This window comes from Delphinus delphis, chromosome 13, assembly GCF_949987515.2.
Source record: "Delphinus delphis chromosome 13, mDelDel1.2, whole genome shotgun sequence".
Lineage (NCBI taxonomy): Eukaryota > Metazoa > Chordata > Mammalia > Artiodactyla > Delphinidae > Delphinus > Delphinus delphis.
This window is the reverse complement of record NC_082695.1, coordinates 10035645-10055186: the sequence shown is the minus strand read 5'-3', so window position 1 is coordinate 10055186 and position 19542 is coordinate 10035645. Positions and strand designations below refer to the sequence as shown.

General features: G+C 45.6%; 1 protein-coding gene and 1 pseudogene across 1 annotated transcript in view; one reads left to right on the top strand and one right to left on the bottom strand.

Moving 5' to 3' along the window:
• The window catches only part of CCDC60 (coiled-coil domain containing 60), a 101023-nt gene that overhangs the window by 18555 nt on the left and 62926 nt on the right, over positions 1-19542 (top strand). The window lies entirely within an intron of this gene.
• LOC132436469 (heterogeneous nuclear ribonucleoprotein A1-like) lies at positions 6851-7812 on the bottom strand (annotated as a pseudogene).

Sequence of the window (19542 nt, the reverse complement as noted above, 5' to 3'; positions counted from 1 at the left end):
GTAGTAAAGGAGTCTACTTAAACGCACATAGCTCAGCATCGGCAGATTTTTAAACCATGGACTTCCATTTCTGGCTACGTGGCAGATTAGACACCGTGAATGAGGGAAAACAACTAGATAAAAGTCTGGATATAAAATCCACCGATGTTTAGTATGTGTCGCAGGATGGGTCACTAGGGAAGCAGTCTCAGATGGAGACGTGTGTGCCGTGGTCTATTGGGGGTTGCTGTCAGGCAGTGGAGGCCCAGGATGGTGCAGCGTCGCCGGTGGGTGACACAGGAGTCCGCACCACCGCTCATGCACCTTAATTGTGCCGGCTGACCCTGCTCGTGCCTGATTCCAGGTGTACCACTTCCATCTTATGATGGGCTATAACTGGGATCATAACTGTGTCACAGGGAATGTTACATGTGCCAAGAGGCTCTCTAGCTCTCACGCTTCACCTTGCATCGGTGATTACCCACGCTCACTCTTTTGTTACCTTCTCGGGTGCACCAGTAGACCCCGCACAACAGCCATCTAGCTCCACAGTCTTCGTTACCGTCACCTCCTCCAGACCTCTCAACAGCTTGAGATGTTGCACCAGCCCGTGCAGCGCCGCCCGCGGGTGTCTGGTCCCGTCTTCCGCGCTGAGAGTGCTGACAGCTGCACTTTCCGCAACCTACCAGGGCCACTCACTACTGCACCTCCTGCCGGAGACGGGATGGGTGGCTTGCTGGCCCGTGTTTAGCACCCCACTCTTCAGTGGGGGAAAAAATCTTGATATGTCGTATTTACTCATTTTTGTGGTGTAAATACTCCCACCATAGCCAGCCGCAAGCTACTAATGTGATGGCACTGAACGTGTGGTTGGGAAGAGATGTCCACAGTCCACGCCCACAAGCTGGTGTGGCTGGGCTCAGCACGCCACTGGATCAGGTCCTCGTTGCCAGGTGGATGGTGGTGAATCCAGCTCCAAAATTCCATCTTATTTTTGCAGATTATATTCCATTATAGGCTCTTACAAGGTATTGGGTAAAATTCCCTGTGCTATACAGTGAATCCTTGCTGTTTATCTACTTTATGTACAGTAGTGTGTACCTGTTAATTCCATGTGCCTCATTTGTCCCTCCCTCCCCTCCCCTTCCCCTTTGGTAACCCTAAGTTTGTTTTCTGTGTCTGTGAGTCTGTTTCTGTTTTGTATATAGATTCATTTGTAGTATTTGTTAGATTCCACATATGTGATATCATATAGTATTTTCTTTCTCTGTCTGACTTATTTCACTAAGCATAATATTCTCTAGGCCCATCCATGTTGCTGCAAATGGTAATATTCCATTCTTTTTTTATGGCTGAGTAATATTCCATTGTATATATGTACCACATTTTTTAAGCCAATCCATTAATGAGCACTTGGGTTGCTTCTGTGTCTTGGCTGTTGTAACTAGTGTTGTTGTGAACATTGGGGTGAATGTGTCTTTTCAAATTAGAGGTTTCATTTTTTGCAGATACATACCCAGTAGTGGAATTGCTGGGTCATATGGTAGATCTGTTTTTAGTTTTTTAAGGAACCTCCGTACTGTTTTTTATAGTGGCTGCACCAATTTACATTGCCACCAACAGTGCAGGAGTGTTTCCTTTTCTCCACACCCTCTCCACCATTTATTATTTGTAGACTTTTTGATGATGGCCATTCTGACCAGTGTGAGGCGATACCTCATTCTGGTTTTCATTTGCATTTTTATAATTATTAGTGATGTTGAATATTTTATGTGCCTGTTGACCATCCGGATGTATTCTTTGGAGAAATGTCTATTTAGGTCTTCTGCCCATTTCTGATTGGGTTATTTGCTTTTTTGATACTGAGTTGTATGAGCTGTTTGTATATTTTGGATATTAACCCCTTGTCAGTGGTGTTGTTTGCAAATCTTTTCTCCCGTTCTGCAAGTTGTCCATTTGTTTTGTTGATGGTTTTCTTTGCTGTGCAGAAGCTTACAGGTTTGATTAGGTCCCATTTGTTTAGTTTTGCTTTTGTTTCTATTGCCTTGGGAGACTGATCCAAAACCCCATTTTGGAATCTACTTCTGAAGATCACTCTTGCACCTAACTGCTGTAGGTCAGTTTCCCTGGGACAGACTCTGAGATGGAGATTTTCGTGCAAGTTGTTCATTGGGAAGTGCTCTTAGGAGCAACACCTGTAAGCACAGCAGGATGGGCAGAGGGAGAAGTTGAGCTAAGAAGCAATCCCAGTGCAAACTTCAGATGATCCCGCAGGGAGCTCTGGAGCTGGGATGGCCATTCTGAGATATCCCAGCTTTAGAGGCGAGAGGACCAGACCTTTGTTCTTGGAGGAACCAGTCGCTGAATGCAGGTTTCCTCTAAGGAGGGGCATACCCTTTATTGAAGCAGCTCCTTTTATTTGATGACAGATCCCGGGAAAGCACTCAGCTATGAGCCCTCAGCAGACACCAGCACCTGGAGAAATGGGGGCTTCTGTCTAGAAGGGGGATTCTGGGTGGCCTACCCCAGCATCCCCTGGAATATGTGTCCAGAAATAAAAGCTTGAATAACAAGAAGAGAGAGGTTATGAAAACGCAGCTGAACTGACAATGGAACGTTTTGTCCTCATGCGCAGCCGTCCTAAATTAACATCCCACAGATGTGGTAGCGTTGACTGCCACAGTCAGTTTGGGAATTGATCATCTAGTCTAAGGCCCCCATGTCCCAGGTGAGGAAACCATAGCCCAGAGAGAGGAATTGCCTTGTCCAAGATCACAGGATGTGTTAATAGCAGAGCTGGAACTCACATCTACTCTAGGGCCTTTGTTCCATGTTGTACTTCTTGCTTAATGTGTATAATTTTGCAATTTTGTTTAGTTATTTGAATAATGCCCATTTCCACCACGAGATTAAAGGCTCCCTAACAACCGGGGCCATATCTCTTTCTCCAAATATATTGTCAGTGTCCAGCACAGTGTCTGGAATGTACTTGGTGTTTATAAATACTTTTGTTGAATGAATGAATGCATGTTTCAGAATCCCTCTGGCTTTCTTTTTAGGCATCAGTCTGAGGGGACAGGGGGAATGGAAGGTGGCGGGATGCATCCTGAAAAGATCAGGGGCCCAGGCTGAGCCACGAGGAAACCTAGCTCAGAGCAGTAAGCACAGACCCGTCATGTGAGTCCGTGCAGGCTTTGAGCCAGACTGCTGGGGTTCAAATCCCAGCTCTGTGGCTTACAAGCCACATAGTGGAGAACAGCCTTCCTAATTTCTCTGATTCCCCAGAGTAGAGACTGCAAAAATACTTTCTTCCTCTCTCAGGGATCTTGTGAGAATTAAATGAGTTAATAAAGCACTTAGAACAGTGCCTGACACATGGTAAATACTTGATAAATGGTAGCTGCGTGTGTTACATCCTTCATGTTCCCCAAGTGCCTGTAGCTATTGTGCAGTATGATTATGATCCCCCTGTCCCCAGTCATGGGGCTACAGGCAGAGCTCAGCACAAGATCCAGCATGTCACACCCAATCCCAGATTCTGAATCTCAAAGGTCCGTGTTTAAGGGACCATTGGAGCAAATCTGATAGCAGGTAGGAGCGGGGAGTGAGGATGGATAGTTTGTAAGTGGAGGCTGTGCGAATGCAGCTGTTAGTGCTGGATTTTCATATTAATTTGAAATCTCTTCCTATTGGGATTGTTCAACAAGCCATTATTCTAATGGATGTCACCACAGACTGTACAATAAAGCACTAACCCACCACTTAGCGCAAATGCTGCCTGCATTAAGCCCTGTAATTTTTTTTGAACTTTTTATTGAAATATAACATAATACAGGAAAGTGCACAAATCATTAAGCCTACAGCTCAATAAATTTTCACAAGATGAACACACCCCTGGAAGCCACACCCCATCAAGAAAAGGAACATTACCAGGCCCCTCAGAAACCTCCTTGTGGCCCTTCCAGTCACTATCTCACCCCAAAGAAAATCACTCTTCTAGGACTTCTAGGACTCACACTTCTAGGACTTCTAGGACTTCTAGAATCACACTTCTAGGACTTACATTTAGTATCTCCTGTTTTGAACGTTGCGTAAGTGAAATTGTACGGTTGGCACTCTCATCGTATCTGTTTGTTTGTTTGTTTGTTTTCCATTGGACATTGTATTTCTGAGATTTATCCACACTGCCTCGCAGAGTTGGGGTTTGTAATCCTTCAGTTTCTGGGCAGTGTCCATTGTGTGAAGGTAGCGTAACATACTCGTTCTGGGGTCGATGGGCATTTGGGTGGTTTCCGCTTTAGGGCTATTAGGAAGAGAGCGGCTGTGAACATTCTTAGGCATGTTGTTGGCTGAACGTGTGTATGCATTTCTGTTGGGAACACACCTAAACGTGGAAATGTTGGCTCTCAGAGCTGTGTAGGCTCAGCTGTAGTCAATGCTGCCAAACAGTTTCCCGAGCCCTATGTTTTAAAGAACTTCTAAAAATACACAAAGAAGATGGTTTAGAAAAACTGGAAAATATGGAGAAGTAGGTATTAATAAGTAATAGAATCACACTCAATTACATCACCTAGGAATCATCCCTGTTCATATTTTGGTATGTCAACTTTTATCAGTATTTTTATATATGCGTGTGTATTTTTTTACCAAAAAAAAAAATAGAACCATTTTGCATATTCCATTTGGTAACCTGATTTTTTATTTAGCAATAGATTATGAACATCTTCCATGTCAATAAATGCACATCCACAACTTCATTTTTTAAACGTTTTAGTATGAAAATATTCAAGTATCTGTATTTGAACAGAACAATACAATGAACTTCTGTGTACCCATTGCTCAGATCAATGATTATCAACTTATAGTCAATCTTGTTTCATTTACACATCATCCTCCCCTGTTATTTTGAAGCGTTTATCATTTTACCCGTAAATATTCAAACAACTATCTAGGAGAAGGACTAGAGAAGGCTAGAGAAGAAGAGAAGGACTCTTTTTAAAACCATAACCACAGTAATATTATCACATCTAAAACAAATAGCAATGTCTTTAATATCAAATATTCACTCAAATACAACCATCTTAATGGTTGTATAATATTCCAGTGTAAGAATGTAGCATAATTTATCTAACCAATTTCCTATCATTGGACTTCTTGGTTGTTTTTGATTTGTTCTCCTGTTATATAAACAGTGCTTAGATGGACATCTTCGGAGTTACATCATTCTAATACTCTAGTTCCATAAGATAAATTCCTAGGGCATGCAGCTTTAAGGTTCTTGACCCTTAGCTGAAGTCCTCTAGATTTATACTGGCTTTCAGTTGCTGAAAAGAGCTAGTTCATAAATGCTTGAAACAAATGAGCTTTTCCCATAAGAAATGAAAGCAAAGCAAAAAAACAAAAAAACAAAAAACAGGGTGTAAGAGGTTGACAATACCTCAGACATGACTTTTTGCCCTTTTCACCTTAGCATAGTCATCAGACGCAAAAGAGCAGTTTATGGAGAGCAAAATGAAAACAAAAAATGGTCATGAAACAAACCCTCCCCCCAAGTTTACTGGCAATGTCCAACTGACTCATAGGCAGACCCAATCTGCATCTGCGAGATCATTTCTCTTCCCCAGGATTCTTCACATAAAACCTTTGTCTTACTCAGTATACCCTTTAATCCCAGCCCCTCCACAAGGGATCGTTCTGATGGCTTTCACTCAGATGAGCCCGTTGCCAAAGACTATAATCCAGTCACCTCTGTCAATGCAAGGGAAAACTTCCATTTGTTCTCTGCAGACTATAGCCTTTGACCTCGTCTTCTTCTGGATCTTCTCTGTAATATTAACTGACGCCTTGCAGTTATGATTTCACTTAAAAGTAAAATAAGATAAAATTATATTACAAAGTCAGAAACCTCACAGGTTCGCCAGGCGCATCTCCGAGAACCTGCGGTGCCCAGGAGCAACACTTAGGATGCCAGGCCAAGAACCAGCCTGCAGCCCACTGTGAGAAAAGTGACGCTCGGTCATTGGTCCAGCCCACGACCCACAGGAGTACAAAGCAATAATAACAATAAGACAGCAGGCAGTTCAGACCCTGCTATTCCAGAATTAATGCTTGTAAGTATATTTCAACAGGCATACATTTCCTCATGGCTCTACTCCAGAAGTGCATAAGAACAAGAATCATCTTGAAAACCAGTTTTCCAGTCACCTACCCCTCCCCTGATCTACCGTATTGACAGGTAGTATATCATGGCTTTTGGAACCAGCCTGAATCCCGGCTCCACCACTGACAGACTGTTTGAATATAGGCAAGCTACCTAATCTCTCTGAATCTCATTGCCCTCCTCTGTAAAATGAGGATGCTAATAAAACTGCGTTGTGACGGGTAGATGAGTTAAGATGCATATGTCTGGCACTTGGATTGCATGTGTTAAACACACATACAAGAAACACAGTATTCCTGGTGGCTGGTGTTTATACCTCATTCCAGCTGCTTGACCATGCCACTGGGATTCTGTCCATTCCTTTTTTTTTTTGAAAAAAGACACGTTTATTCAGCATCGTGATCAGACTATTACATTTAGCAATCAACAGCATGGGCGCAAAAAAAAAAAAACTACATTAAAACCCTTTGTTGGAATGCTTTACACTTTCCACAGAACAGAAACTAAAATAACCTGTTATACACTTAGTCACAAATATAGTTTTTTTTGCCCGTACACATGAGTATTGTCTAAGACATGTCTTCTTTGTAGCAGCCAGGCCCTGCCACCGCTGTGCTTGGCTGCGTTCACAAATCTATTGTAAACTGCAGCTTCCCTGTCACTTCTCTGGCTCTCCTCTCCTGCTAAATAAGCTTTGTTTCCTGGCAGTAATCAAAACCTTCTGCCACTGCCGTAGCTACTGCTGCTGCTGGAACCGCCATAGTCACCTTGGTTTCGGGGTTTGGCAAAGTATTGGTCTCCGCCACCATAGGGGCCAGAACTTCTGCCTCCAAAGTTTCCTCCTTTCATGGGTCCAAAATTTGAAGATTGATTGTTGTAACTGCCAAAATCGTTGTAGCTTCCACCACCTCCAAAATGGCTTCCATCGTTACCAAACCCATTATAGCCATTTCCACTGCCACCATAGCCACCGCCACTGCGGCTGCCACCAAAGCCACCTTGGCCGCTGAAGTCTCCTCCATGACCAAAGTTGTCACTCCCACCAAAACCCCCTCCACGACCACCACCAAAGCTTCCAGAACCACTTCGACCCCTTTGGCTGGATGAGGCACTAGCCATCTCTCGCTTAGATAGGGCTTTCCTGACTTCACAGTTGTGGCCATTCACAGTGCGCTATTTCTGAATGACAGTCTTGTCTACAGAGTCATGGTCATCAAAGGTTACGAAAGCAAAGCCTCTCTTTTTTGCCACTGCCTCGATCAGTCACGATTTCAATCACTTCAGTTTTCCCATACTGTTCAAAATAATCTCTTAGGTGATGTTTGTCAGTGTCTTCTTTAATGCCACCGGCAAAAATCTTTTTCACAGTTAAGCGAGCACCAGGTCTTTGAGAATCTTCCCTTGAGACGGCCCTCTGGTTCCACAGCTCTCCCATCCACCTCGTGTGGCCTTGCATTCATGGCCGCGTCCACGTCCTCCACAGTGGCTTATGTGGCAACCCCAAAGCCCCTGGAGCGCCTGGTGTTTGGATCAGTCAACACCACACAGTCTGTGAGCGCTCCCCACTGCTCACAATGGCTCCTCAGACTGTCGTCGGTTGTTTCAAAGTTCAAACCTCCGATGAAGAGCTTCCACGGCTGTTCGGGCTCTTTGGGTGACTCTGACTTAGACATGATGGCAGTGGAGACGGGGGGGAGACGTCAACGATGCTTACTTGGCGGCGTCCACGGGCAGAAGAGCTGTCCATTCTTTAGGAGAGATTTTCTTATCACCTGTGCGAGGACCCGGAGTTTTCTCATTCCTATCTGATTGGAAGGAAAGTCGAATTCTGGAGAGCATACAGCTAAGAAGCTTAGGGTGCTGTAGTTTGTCCTTTGCCTTGAGAGACAAAGAGCTAGATACTTTTCAGACATTGTTTTTAACATTAAATTAGTACACAGAAAGCATTTAGAATATGAGCAGCTGCATCATAAGGACCATCTCTTTTGTAACAGAGAGAGACTACAAATTTAAGTCACACTTCTTATATTTTTCCAGCTAGCCATAGGAGCCATCACATGGATTTTTCACAGGAAGTCAAGTGTCTCCCTCTGGGAGCTTCACCTCCGCCTTGAAATGTCTAATGAATAGCTTTATTGGTTACCTCCCACACCCAGAGATGGAGGGAGAAAATTGGTGCTGTGTCCTCCATTGCCCCTCACTGCCACAACGTGTCGCTGTCGAGAACAGGTCCTCGAAGCTCTTAGAGACCGTACTAGCCGTTCTTCCTGACGTCTCACTGATCCACACCATCATAGCTCTCAAATCCCATAGTGTTTGATTAGGAACCTTCCCCCAGACAATCAGGGCTACCTGCATGTGAGAGGTTACCTTTAGGGGCTCCAAGATGCCTTTTCCCTGATCAATCTGAGGGAAGCCACCCTAGTGTATAACTGTAGAGGTTTTCTGGGCTTTTTCTTGTTGAAAAACTGACAGAGAGATGAGCACAATTTTTTTTTTCCTATTGAGCAGCCCAGATACGTCCCATAAATCATTTCAATAGATGGACAGTAATGTGGAATGAGACATTTTCCCAAAGTCAAACCTCATCACAGCAGAACACTGCCATCTCCCTTGGGATTAGAAGGACCCCTTACAAACTCACTTACCTGGACTTTATCTCCCCAAAGTTTCCCATGGAAATGAGAACAAAGCAAGAATGCTTGCAGAAGCACTTTTCTGCCCTGAACTTCAAGAAAATGCAGGACAGTCAGATCAAACAGGCTGAGAAGTGCTGAGAATGATGTTTCAGCAAGTTCCCTTAGGTTGCATATGAGGCAGACAGACGGAGTTTTGAGGGTCAGGAAATTCTGACTGTTTTGGCGCTGCTCTGTCAGGCCCATGGGTACCATTTAAGGAAAACGCATGTCCTGGCCCTTCAGCACATCTGACTGTGTGTTTAGCTTTAGGAGTCGTTCTGGGTCAGATTAGCTCCAAACAAGAGTTTCCTGGCAGAATGTGTGTGCAAAGTAAAAGAAACCAATTAGAACATTGCTTTGCAAGACAATCTTTAAATCAGAAGAGCTTATTCGGGAATCCATTAAATAAAGCCAAATCCAAACAACTAGTGAAGGCAAGAACCTGGATCTCCATCCCTGCCCTGAAACAGCCCCAAATGCACATTAGCTGAAAAGCACCCTTTAGATCCAGTGAACTTTCTCTGAAGGTCTCCTACTACCCATGCAAGGACGGGGGTGGGGAAAGGAGTGGTGTATGTTCGGAACAGGGCTGCCCCTTTGCACAGTTCCAGGGGCTACCATTTGCAATGTATGTTTCAGGGTGAATGGCACCCCCCAAAAGCTCAGTTTGTAGAATACAGTGTTAATAGTGGGGTTGTACCATTGAACAGCACTTTATTGATAGTTATACAAAGATAAAAATAAGAGCTTCAAGAGCTCTCAGACCCTGGGGCCTGGGAGCGGGGAAGTGTTGGAGAAGGGATCACAGGCCACATTATTGGTAAGAGTGTCTATGGTGTTTTGCAGACTAGATACCGCCTTAAAAAGAGTGTGTTTGGACTCATTTACCTTTTCCCTGCAATACCTCTGTGGTTCTTTGAGTTTACACCCTTAGGAAGTGTTTGGTCTAGAAAAGTGACTAGGAAACGACCAGGTAAAAAGGATATAGAGCTGGGGGAGGGATCCCTGGCAGGGAAGACAACACGATCGCAGCCAGGACAGGACCTGGAAGGTTGGGTGACTGTAGACACCTTTTGCTAAGTTCCTGCTCTGTCTCAGACACTGGGCTAGGGATTGATGTAAGGCCATCTCAAATGTGAGAGGAAGATGAGAGTTTAATCCTGGGATCAGGTAGTAAACAGAACATCTTTCAAACCGAGGCAGCTCAACAGACCCTGGGTAAATGGGGGCCGGGGTTGGGGGTGTGGGCCGACCGTGGTCCTGAACAGAGGTTTTGCATCTTCCGGGATCTCTCTCAATGTCCCATGACAAGGACAAGCTGTGGCAGACAGCCACCCCACGTCCAGGAGGCCATCAGAAGCTGCCCCTCCTGGCGGCAGGCAAGACCCAAGTTGTGAATTGAGAAGGGAAGCCTTTCACCACACACCGCCCCCAGCAACTGCACCGCGCCTCAGACCCCTGCAGTTTCCCCTCATAGTGACACTTAGCGAAGAAGCTGTTGTGAATTCCTGAACAGTTCTTGTTCTCCAGCAGGTAACCCCCACCATCAGTCAAGCAGAAGGACACGGGTCAGAAGCTCACAGGCTTGTGGTCTTGTGCCTGATTCCATCGTCTGGTGTCTGTTTCAAAATGATAAGCCGGTGGTTCTCTGGAGATTGCCAGTGTGCTCCAGAAAAAGCCTATGTTTCTCTGCTGATGCATGTTTTCTGTCCACACTGACTGGTCCATGAACAATCCTTCCATCCCATTTAGTCACTGAGCACAATAGGTGGTAATGGGCATTGTAGGGTAGGGCTTACATTCTTTAAAAAACAAAAAAAATACTCAACCAGTTTATCTCAGAACCGATTGCCGAACTGCCTCCTTTTTTCAGGTGGGGTAAGTTTCTGTGTGTTGATGGATGGCAGGAGAGGGCAGTGGTTAGGGAAACTACTATATATAAAATAGATAAGCTTCAAGGATATATTTTACAGCGCGGGGAAATATAGCCATTATTTTATAATGACTTTAAGTGGAGTATAATCTATAAAACTACTGAGTCATTATGTTATATACCAGAGACTCATATAAAATTGTAAGTCAACTATACTTAAAAAAAAGAAAGAAAAAAAAATGTCGGCAACTCCTAGATTCAGACAGACCAGAGTGGAAGTCCCGGCTTTGCCACCTTCTCATTGTGTGACTTTAGGTAGGTGGCTTCATTTCTGTGAACCTCAGTTTCTCTGCCTTTGAAATTATAGTACCTGCCTTGCAGGGCTCTCGTAGGGATTAAATGAGATAATACGTGTGAGGCCTTGGGGCCCTGCCTGACACTCAGAAAGTGCTCTGTAGGTGATGGCTATCATTAGGGTAATTCTCACAGCCTAATCCTCCCCAGGGTTTTTGCACTCAAGGATAGTTAGCTTCTTCCACACCCCCTCCAAGTTCTAATTTGCTTCTAAATGTGATGGGGTAAATAGACAAAAGGCGGGGTGGGGAAGTGAGGGGAGCAGCAAGAGGCACATTACACTCCTTCACAGGCCGACTTGCCAATCTCCCCTTCCCGAAGAGCTTCAGAACTCCTCATCGCAGTTGCCTAGAAACCGGAGCTATGGGGACTTCTGCTCCCTTCCAGAAGTCGCCCTAATTGGGATGCATATGGAACGGTTTGTTGCCACTTGGCGAGTTTTTATTCTTCCTCTTCCAGAAGGGATGCATACATCTCTCACACAAATGCTGACTCACGTTAATTAAAGAGTAGCCCTGGGCCAAGGCACCTTTTAACCACAAAGGAACCAGTGGGGACGGCAGCCTTGCTCAGCGTCCTCTGACAAAATGACCATTTTAGGTTGCTGTCACTGTGCTTACGTTTCAAGATGTTTACAAGGTCTGAGATGGATTTTGGAGGAGGATGGTGTGTGAGAACAAGGGTGTGTGTGTGTGTGTGTGTGTGTGTGTGTGTGTGTGTGAATCGTGAGGTCACAAAAGCTTGCAAAGTCCATGAACTTGTGCCATCAGTCAAAGCACACGTGTGCCTATTGTGTAGCCTGGTATTAAGGGCTGGATCTGTGTTCCTCTGAGGGGTTTAAGCACCGCTTGTGGTCACTGGGCACAAGGTAGGTCAGAGACCACATTACGAGCTAAAGAAATAACTTTCCCGAGAGGCACATGGGGAACCTGTTTCATTTGATCACTTCTTCCAGAACACCGCTATAGTCTGGTTCCCAGATGGAAAAAAAATAAATTTCAGAGGCATCCCTTTATCTCTATCCTATTCGGATGATTCAGCTTCTGCACAGACGGTTCTGTACACCCACTCCACCCAAAGAGAATGCGAACGTGCCACATCAGAGTAGGGTTGCGCCATTGGTACGTGCCCCAAAGGAGGTGTGTATTTAATTCAGATTAGAGATGCAAGAATTTCAAATGGTTAGTTATTCAGGCAACAGATATTTTCTGAGGACTCCCCATGTGCTGGTTCTGGGGACGCAGAAAATATTTAGAAATTGTCCCTGCCCTCTGGGAGCTCCGTCTGGTAGTGGGGGTAGGAGGAGGGCGTGCGTGGACAGAAACAAGTCAACCGGCAGTTGAGGGCAGCACATACCAGAGGTGCCTGCTCCGGCACAGGAAAAGCAGAGGCAACTTCCACACAGGGTGGGGTTTATACCTGAGTAAGTTCTAAAAGATGAGCAGAAGTTAGCCAGGTGAAGAAGAAGAAAGGGCATTCCAAGCAGAGGGACAAATGCACGAGATGAGGCAGAGCATGGCTGTGCAGCATGATGGTGTTGCTAGAGCATCAGGGGGCAAGGAGGAGGCTAAGGGGGTGGGACAGGTCCAGCTCGCGCAGAGCCCTGGAGGCTGTACTGGGAAGCCTGGAGACGATGTGCAACGTTGGAAAGAGTTGGAGAGGAAAAGAGTTCCAAGATAGGGAGGCCAGTGAAGAGGGAACGGCGGGGGAAAGGCAACGGCAGCCTGATTTCAGGGCATGGCATCCAGGATGGAAAACTTTTGTTACTTAGCCCCTCAGAAGTGTAGAGCCCTGAGACAAAGCAAAGGGTGGAGCCAGGCCAGATGGTGGGGAGCTGCGAGGACAGCGGAGTGGTGCACTCTCCCTAGGATGTGCATCTTCACGTTTCAGAAGCTGACTCTGTTGCCTGGTGGAGGACCAAAACATCAAGGGAGCAGTGCTAAGAGGCAAGAACATTTGAGTCATTACGTTGCCAAGACTTTTGGACTCCAAACCCCCAGCCAAACACGTCATGCCTTTTTCAGTTCCTTGAGTGGTGCCTAAGGTGGCAGAGGGTTTAGCAGAGAGCGCATAGAGATTCACAGAGGTACAGCTTTTTTTGCATCTTAATTTTACTCGTCACCAACTTACCTATGTGTGTACCCAATTGTGCTTTGTTGTACAGATTGTACTCTGACTTTCTAAAAAATGCTTTCGCATCTAGTTCCTCATTTTTCATCTTTCACAAATCAGATAAGATAATACTATCTCAAAAAGACAGATGAGGAAGACAGGCTCAGGTCTGGATACGAGTCCAGACTCCACGGCACCCCGTCTGGGTGACCTTGCATAAGTCACCGCACCTCTCTGTACTTCAGTTTCCTCACTGTGAGATGGGGCCGTAAGACTGCTAATTGCTGCCTTGGAGAATTGCTTTAGAAGTTAGAGAGATTAGTAACTTTAAAGCCTTTTCATAGTTATTGCCACGTGGTAATTATTGATGTTCTCGTGGTGATGGCAGCCGTGATAGAGGCAGTGGGGTGATGCCTATCCCTAAATCAGTAGGCTAACTATTCTGCCTAAATCACACAGCCAGTTAGTTGTTGGTAGAATTAGAATTAGAACCTGGCTTCCTAACTGACCTTAATGTCCCACTTTCGCCCAAACCCGTCAGCCTCGTGACCATCGCCTGTCCTCAGCGGGTCTCCCAGGCTGGTGTGGGCTCCTTACATTCTTCTTTCCATCTCTTTCTCCTCCTCTTTTACCTCTTTGTCTTCCTCTCCTGCTTTCTTCATTTTCTTTTTTTTTTTTGCAGTACGCGGGCCTCTCACCGTTGCTGCCTCTCCCGCTGCGGAGCACAGGCTCCGGATGCGCAGGCTCAGCGGCCATGGCTCACGGGCCCAGCCGCTCCGCGGCATGTGGGATCTTCCCGGACCGGGGCACGAACCCATGTCCCCTGCATCGGCAGGCGGACCCTCAACCACTGCGCCACCAGGGAAACCCCTTCATTTTCTTTAGTGAAGGTCTTAGATAGAGGTTAAATAAAGGAAGAACCCAGAAAAGAAAACCACTTAAAATACTTAGGAGGTCTCTGCATGTCAATTTTTATTCAGCAGAGCAGAGGTTAACTCCCTGGCCCTTTAGCTTCATAAATTTCATTACTTGACATGACAACCAAGCGTTGATCCTACCACCACTACGTACAGTGGATTCACAGACCTTTATGAATTACTGTGTAGTGCAGTTGACCGAACCCCAAAATAATTGTGGTCTAATTAGACTGTTCTTGCCGCTACCCTCAGAGGAGAGAAACTCCTAAGCTTGACACGTGAGCCAAGTGCCGCTTCCCAGAAGCCTGTGGAGGCTCGGAGCCAAACGGCCGTCCTGTGTGCAAAGCAAGAGAGTTGTTGTAACAGCAGTCATTTATAGCTTCATGGAGATGATGATGATGATGATGAAAACAGTGGTTGTTACCATTTATTGAAGATCTCCGATGTGCCAGGCATCATGCTAACTGCCTCACATATATGGTTTCAACAATATCCTGGGAGGGTATCAATTTATCCCAATGCTACAGATGAGCAACGTGCATCTCAAAGAGGTAAAAATGACTCACCCGAAGTCACAGACATTGAGTGGCAAGGAAGCGATGAGCAGTTAAACCTAGAAGAGACCTTTTCTAAAACCAGCGCATTTTCCTCATGCAACACTTTGGAGTCAGGCTACCCGGGTTTAAATTCCAGCTCCACCAGTTACTAACCTCTGGTCAGACTACTCCTTGACCTCTATGAGCCATGCTTTCCTCGACAGCAAAATGAAGAGCACTTCCTTCATAGGGATGGTGTGTGGATGCGAGGAGAGAGCTGCACATCGAGAGCCTAGCTCAGTGCCGCTCAGGTCATCACTGTGCGCCTCCTGCCACCACCCCAGACAGTACCTGCTTCTCTCCAACTGCAGCCACTCCCCTGGGCCCCCAGCCTTCATTCCTTACAGGCTCAGACCCTCCTGTTGTGTGTTTCCCAGATGTTCAGGCACCCTCAGGGGAGGTGCTCCCAGACCTACCTCTCACAGAACAGTTTCATGCTTGAAAGTTTCCTTGCCTCATTTCCCATGATCCAAAGTAACCTCTCCTAATATCTTTCCCTAGTCCACGGCCAGTGATTTAGCCAAGATGGTGGCATTTCAAACGTGATAATCATGACAGTTTAGTCAAGGAAAAAAGAGACAGAGACAGAGACTAAGAGAGATTGTCAGTTGGGGTCTATATTCAGCTGCTTAGCAAACAGAGTCCTGAAATTACCATGACTTAAACAAGGTAAAGGCTTACCTCCCTCACATAAAAGAGGTTTCCCTTCTGGAGGAAGTACCCAGATTCCTTCTATCTTTTAATCCACTATCCTTAGTGTTTGCTTCCACCTGCAAGGTTTCCTCATGCTCACACAATGGCTACTGGAACTGCAGACATTGTAGCTAAGTTCCAGGCAGCAGGAAGGAAGAAGAGGAAAAAGGGACCAAAGGGCATATGCCTCCCAGCTGTGTTAACCTCCTTTATAGAGTTTTCCCAGAAGTCCCTCCCAACGATTTCCTCTTGTACCTCACTGGCTTGTCCTATCTGCCAGGGCAGCTGGAAAATGTGGCTTTGTTTGTTGTTGTTTTGTTTTGTCGACTTTTTATCTAGATATTTGATGTCCAGGATAATGTGGTCTTTACTAAGGAAGCTCAGGAAATGGGACTTTCTGCCATTGGGAGAAAGGGCGAGAGGTAGGGAAGGAAAACCAGTAAATGCTGACTGCCTGCTCTGTATCAGGCACTGTCTTCAAGGAGTCTGCATTCTAGTGGGAGAAGCAGACAAGGAATTAGGCAATTGCTATATAGTGTGGCGAGTGCAGTGACGGGGAGCACATGGACACGGGGAGCTGTGAAGGCACAGAGGAGGCACTTGACCTAGCCTAGAGCTGGAGGGAAGGAGGGAGTAGCAGTATTGAATGGTCAACAGTTGATAGTTTTTCCAAAGCCTTGGAATCAGCAAGTGAAAAGGGGGAGGAAGTGCTACAGGAAGAGGCAGAATCATAGGATTCTGAGGGGTAGAGAGATACAAATGAATGACTGGATGAGTGGGGTATGTTGCAGGAAGGGGGACCCCTCTCCAGGGCCCGAGAGTCGGCTCTTGTCTAACACTTGGAAATGAATCGTCCGAGGAGACACACGTGCTGACAAAGCAAAAGATTTTATTGAGAAGGGGCGCCCGGGCGGAGAGCAGCAGGGTAAGGGATCCCAGGAAGACTGCTCTGCCACGTGGCTCGCAGTCTCGGGTTTTATGGTGATGGGATTAGTTTCTGGGTCAGTCTCTGGCCAATCATTCTGACTCGGGTCCTTCCTGGTGGCGCGCGCATCACTCAGCCAAGATGGATTCCAGCAGGGAGGATTCTGGGAGGTTTGTAGGACATAGGGACTGGCGTCTCCTTTTGACCTTTCCCGAATTCTTCCGATGGGTGGCGGCTTGTTAGTTCCGGGTTCCTTACCAGGGCCTCCTGTCGTAAAACAACTCATGCAAATGGTTACTATGGTGCCTGGCCAGGGTGGGCGGTTTCAGTCAGTGGTTCCCCTAACAGTTAGAGATAAAGCCCGGATCTTAGAGGGACTTATTGCCATGGGAAAAAGTCTGAACTTCATCCTGAGAGCAGTGGGAAGCCACTGAAGGGTTTGGAACACTCTGATGGGAATGAGTCTGCATTTCAGAAAGAGCCCTGTGACAGCCAGGTGGACAATGGATTGGGAAGGAGAAAGACCAGATAGGAAGCTACTTAGAGTAATAGATGGTTTCTGGCTAGGGTGGTGGCAACAGGAAGTCAGTCTAGTGACATTTAGGAAATAGAGTGGACATCACTTCATTATGAATTAATGAATATGAAGGGGATGAAGGGGACAAAAGCAATCTCTCCATTTTACAGGTGAAATGAATTGTATTTTGCCACTAAGGTCACTTCTGGATAGCAAAGGAAGACTGGCCTGTGGCCAAAGAAAGACTCTAGGCCGTGCCTTCTTCCGACTCAGACAGCGTCTGCTAGGTGCAGGTGCGCTGTTTGCCCAGACCTCAGAAATGCCACATGAATTTTGCAAAGGAGCCAGAGAGAATAAAACTGAAGCAGATAAAGCGACTTCTCCCTTGCGAGTCAGTTTTGCTGTGTCTTTATCACAGTCTCAGTAGCATCTCTCTTCCATCTGATTAAAAGGAACCCTTGAACTGGGCCTCGTCTTTGGGCTGAGTCATTCAGACAGGAGAGAAATCCATCTGAAACTTTTGATCTGAGAGGTGAAATCCTGACTTGGCGAATCTCCCATTGTTAGGCATTACAATTAGCAAATAACCCAGGGAGAGTAAAGAGATGTTCAGATGTGATTTAATAAGAATATAGTTGCAGTAAGCACTCCGAAGATGTCTGCAGTCAATTGGCTGTACACACGATATGCTACCAGAGCAATCTTTTGTGTATGCAGTTGACCTTTATCTCTGGCAATCTTGTCCTATAAAGACGAGTGAAATCCTCCATTGCAAATCATTGGCCCTCAGGCAATGGCTTTAATTTGCATGCTGACAAAGATATTAACTTGGGGTGGGGGTGGGGTGTTGGTAACGCAACATGTCCTTTTGTCTGAGAGGTAGTTCAGAATCTGTGTCGTGCCTGCAGTTGACTGAAGTTCAATTACTGTAATAAATGTATTCCAAATTCCATCTCAATTGCATTTGCATTTTAATGAATGATTCTCACCTTCTTGTCCATTTGGCAGCCAGGCAGATTTATTAAGTTATTGTATAAACAGGGCATTCTAATGCGGGAACTTAAATGCAAAATATTTGCTTGGTGCGTTTGCGCTAGGGCTGGGTTATTAATTTGCCTGTAGGGGTTGCCTGAAAATTCAAGAATTTCAGGATAGTGTGTCAGATCCATCCCTCCCTTCCATCGCGTTTGCCCTCTCCTCCTCTGAAATCGATATGTCTGGGTGAGCTGACAAAGCAAGACGTGAGCCAGCCAGATGAAATGGGTTCTCCAAGCCTTCAGCCTCCACAATCTGGGAAGAAACTGTTTTATTTGCCATTATTGGAAAACAGTAAAATTTGTTAAGTGAAAATTTCCCATGTAGGCAATTCCCTTCTGCGAGAGCAGGACATCCCTGAAATCGGATATTGCCAGGAGTGTTTGTTCATTTTAATGTCATGCTTCCTCCCCCATGGAAGCTCTCCTGGCTTTATAGTCCCATATTTCTTGCGGGCAGAGACAGAAAATGTGAGTGAAAACCAGCTGGACGCAGAGCAATACTACCATTAAAAGTTGTGTTTTTTTGTTTTTAAGTACATCTGGGCTGTTGATTTTTAACAAAGTGATTTGCGGTGGTTAATCCCATGCCCCCCATAATAGAAAGGTGGAACGTGAATTTCTTTCGCTGCCTGTCAACTCTCCAGTACTCGCAGCTTCCTGCAAGGCCCCTGTGAAGAGCTGGGGCTGTCTGTTTTTTTCCATGTTTCCTCTGGGGCCCTGGGGATGGAGCTGCTGATTCAGGTAATGGGAGACTCATGACAAGCAGAGTGCCCTCAGAGAGTGAGAATGGCTGCTACAGCTGTGCTTGAAGAACTTTCTGAGATGAATTGACTGCTAGTGTGTGTCAAAGTTTTATTTCAAACTTGTAGGAAGGGAATTGGGCTTCTAATAAAGCCAGTTCGAAGATTTCTTTCTGGAAAGAGTATCTTTTAACAGAAGGGAGAGGACAGCTAGACCAGTGCAACTCAAACTTATATGTGTATATGAGTCATCTAGGGGTCCTGTTAAAATGCAGATCCTCATTCAGGAGGTGTGAGGGGGGCCCAAGATTCTGCATTTCTAACAAGCTCCTGTATGTTGCTAATGCTGCTGGTCCAGGGACCACACTTAGAGTAACAAACAGCTGGATAGCATCACTCAAGAGTAGGATGACTAGTAAAGATTAACAGCCTTGTTACAAGTCTGACAGGCCAGATGTGGGGGTAAATCTAACACCCCAAGAAGGACTCTCAGTCTCATCAGAGAATATCAGAAAATTGCTAGATACTTCTCTGAAGGGGCTGTTAATTACCTTTATGTTCCAGGTTCTGTTCCAGATCATCTTTTCTCAGGTCTGAGGCAATTTCTTTCCTAATGCCATATTTTATATCGAATAGGCACATTTTTTCCCACATTTTAACATCTCTGAACTGGAGATGCAGTGTACAATCATGTCTTAATCGAACTGGCATGGATTTTTCCTTCGTTGTGGTTCATAAAATAATGTCACCTCTTATAACAAATGATGTATTGGTCAGCGATTTTCACCATAATGCTGTGTAACAAACTATCCTAAAACTCAGTGACTTTCAATAAGTATTTCTTCCTTGCTCATGTGTCTGTGGGATAACTGGGGTTTGGCTGATTTAGGTTGAGATTAGCTGGGTTCAGGTCTGTTCCATGCCTTTCTTATTCTTCTGGGTTCAGCGAAATAGTGGGGTT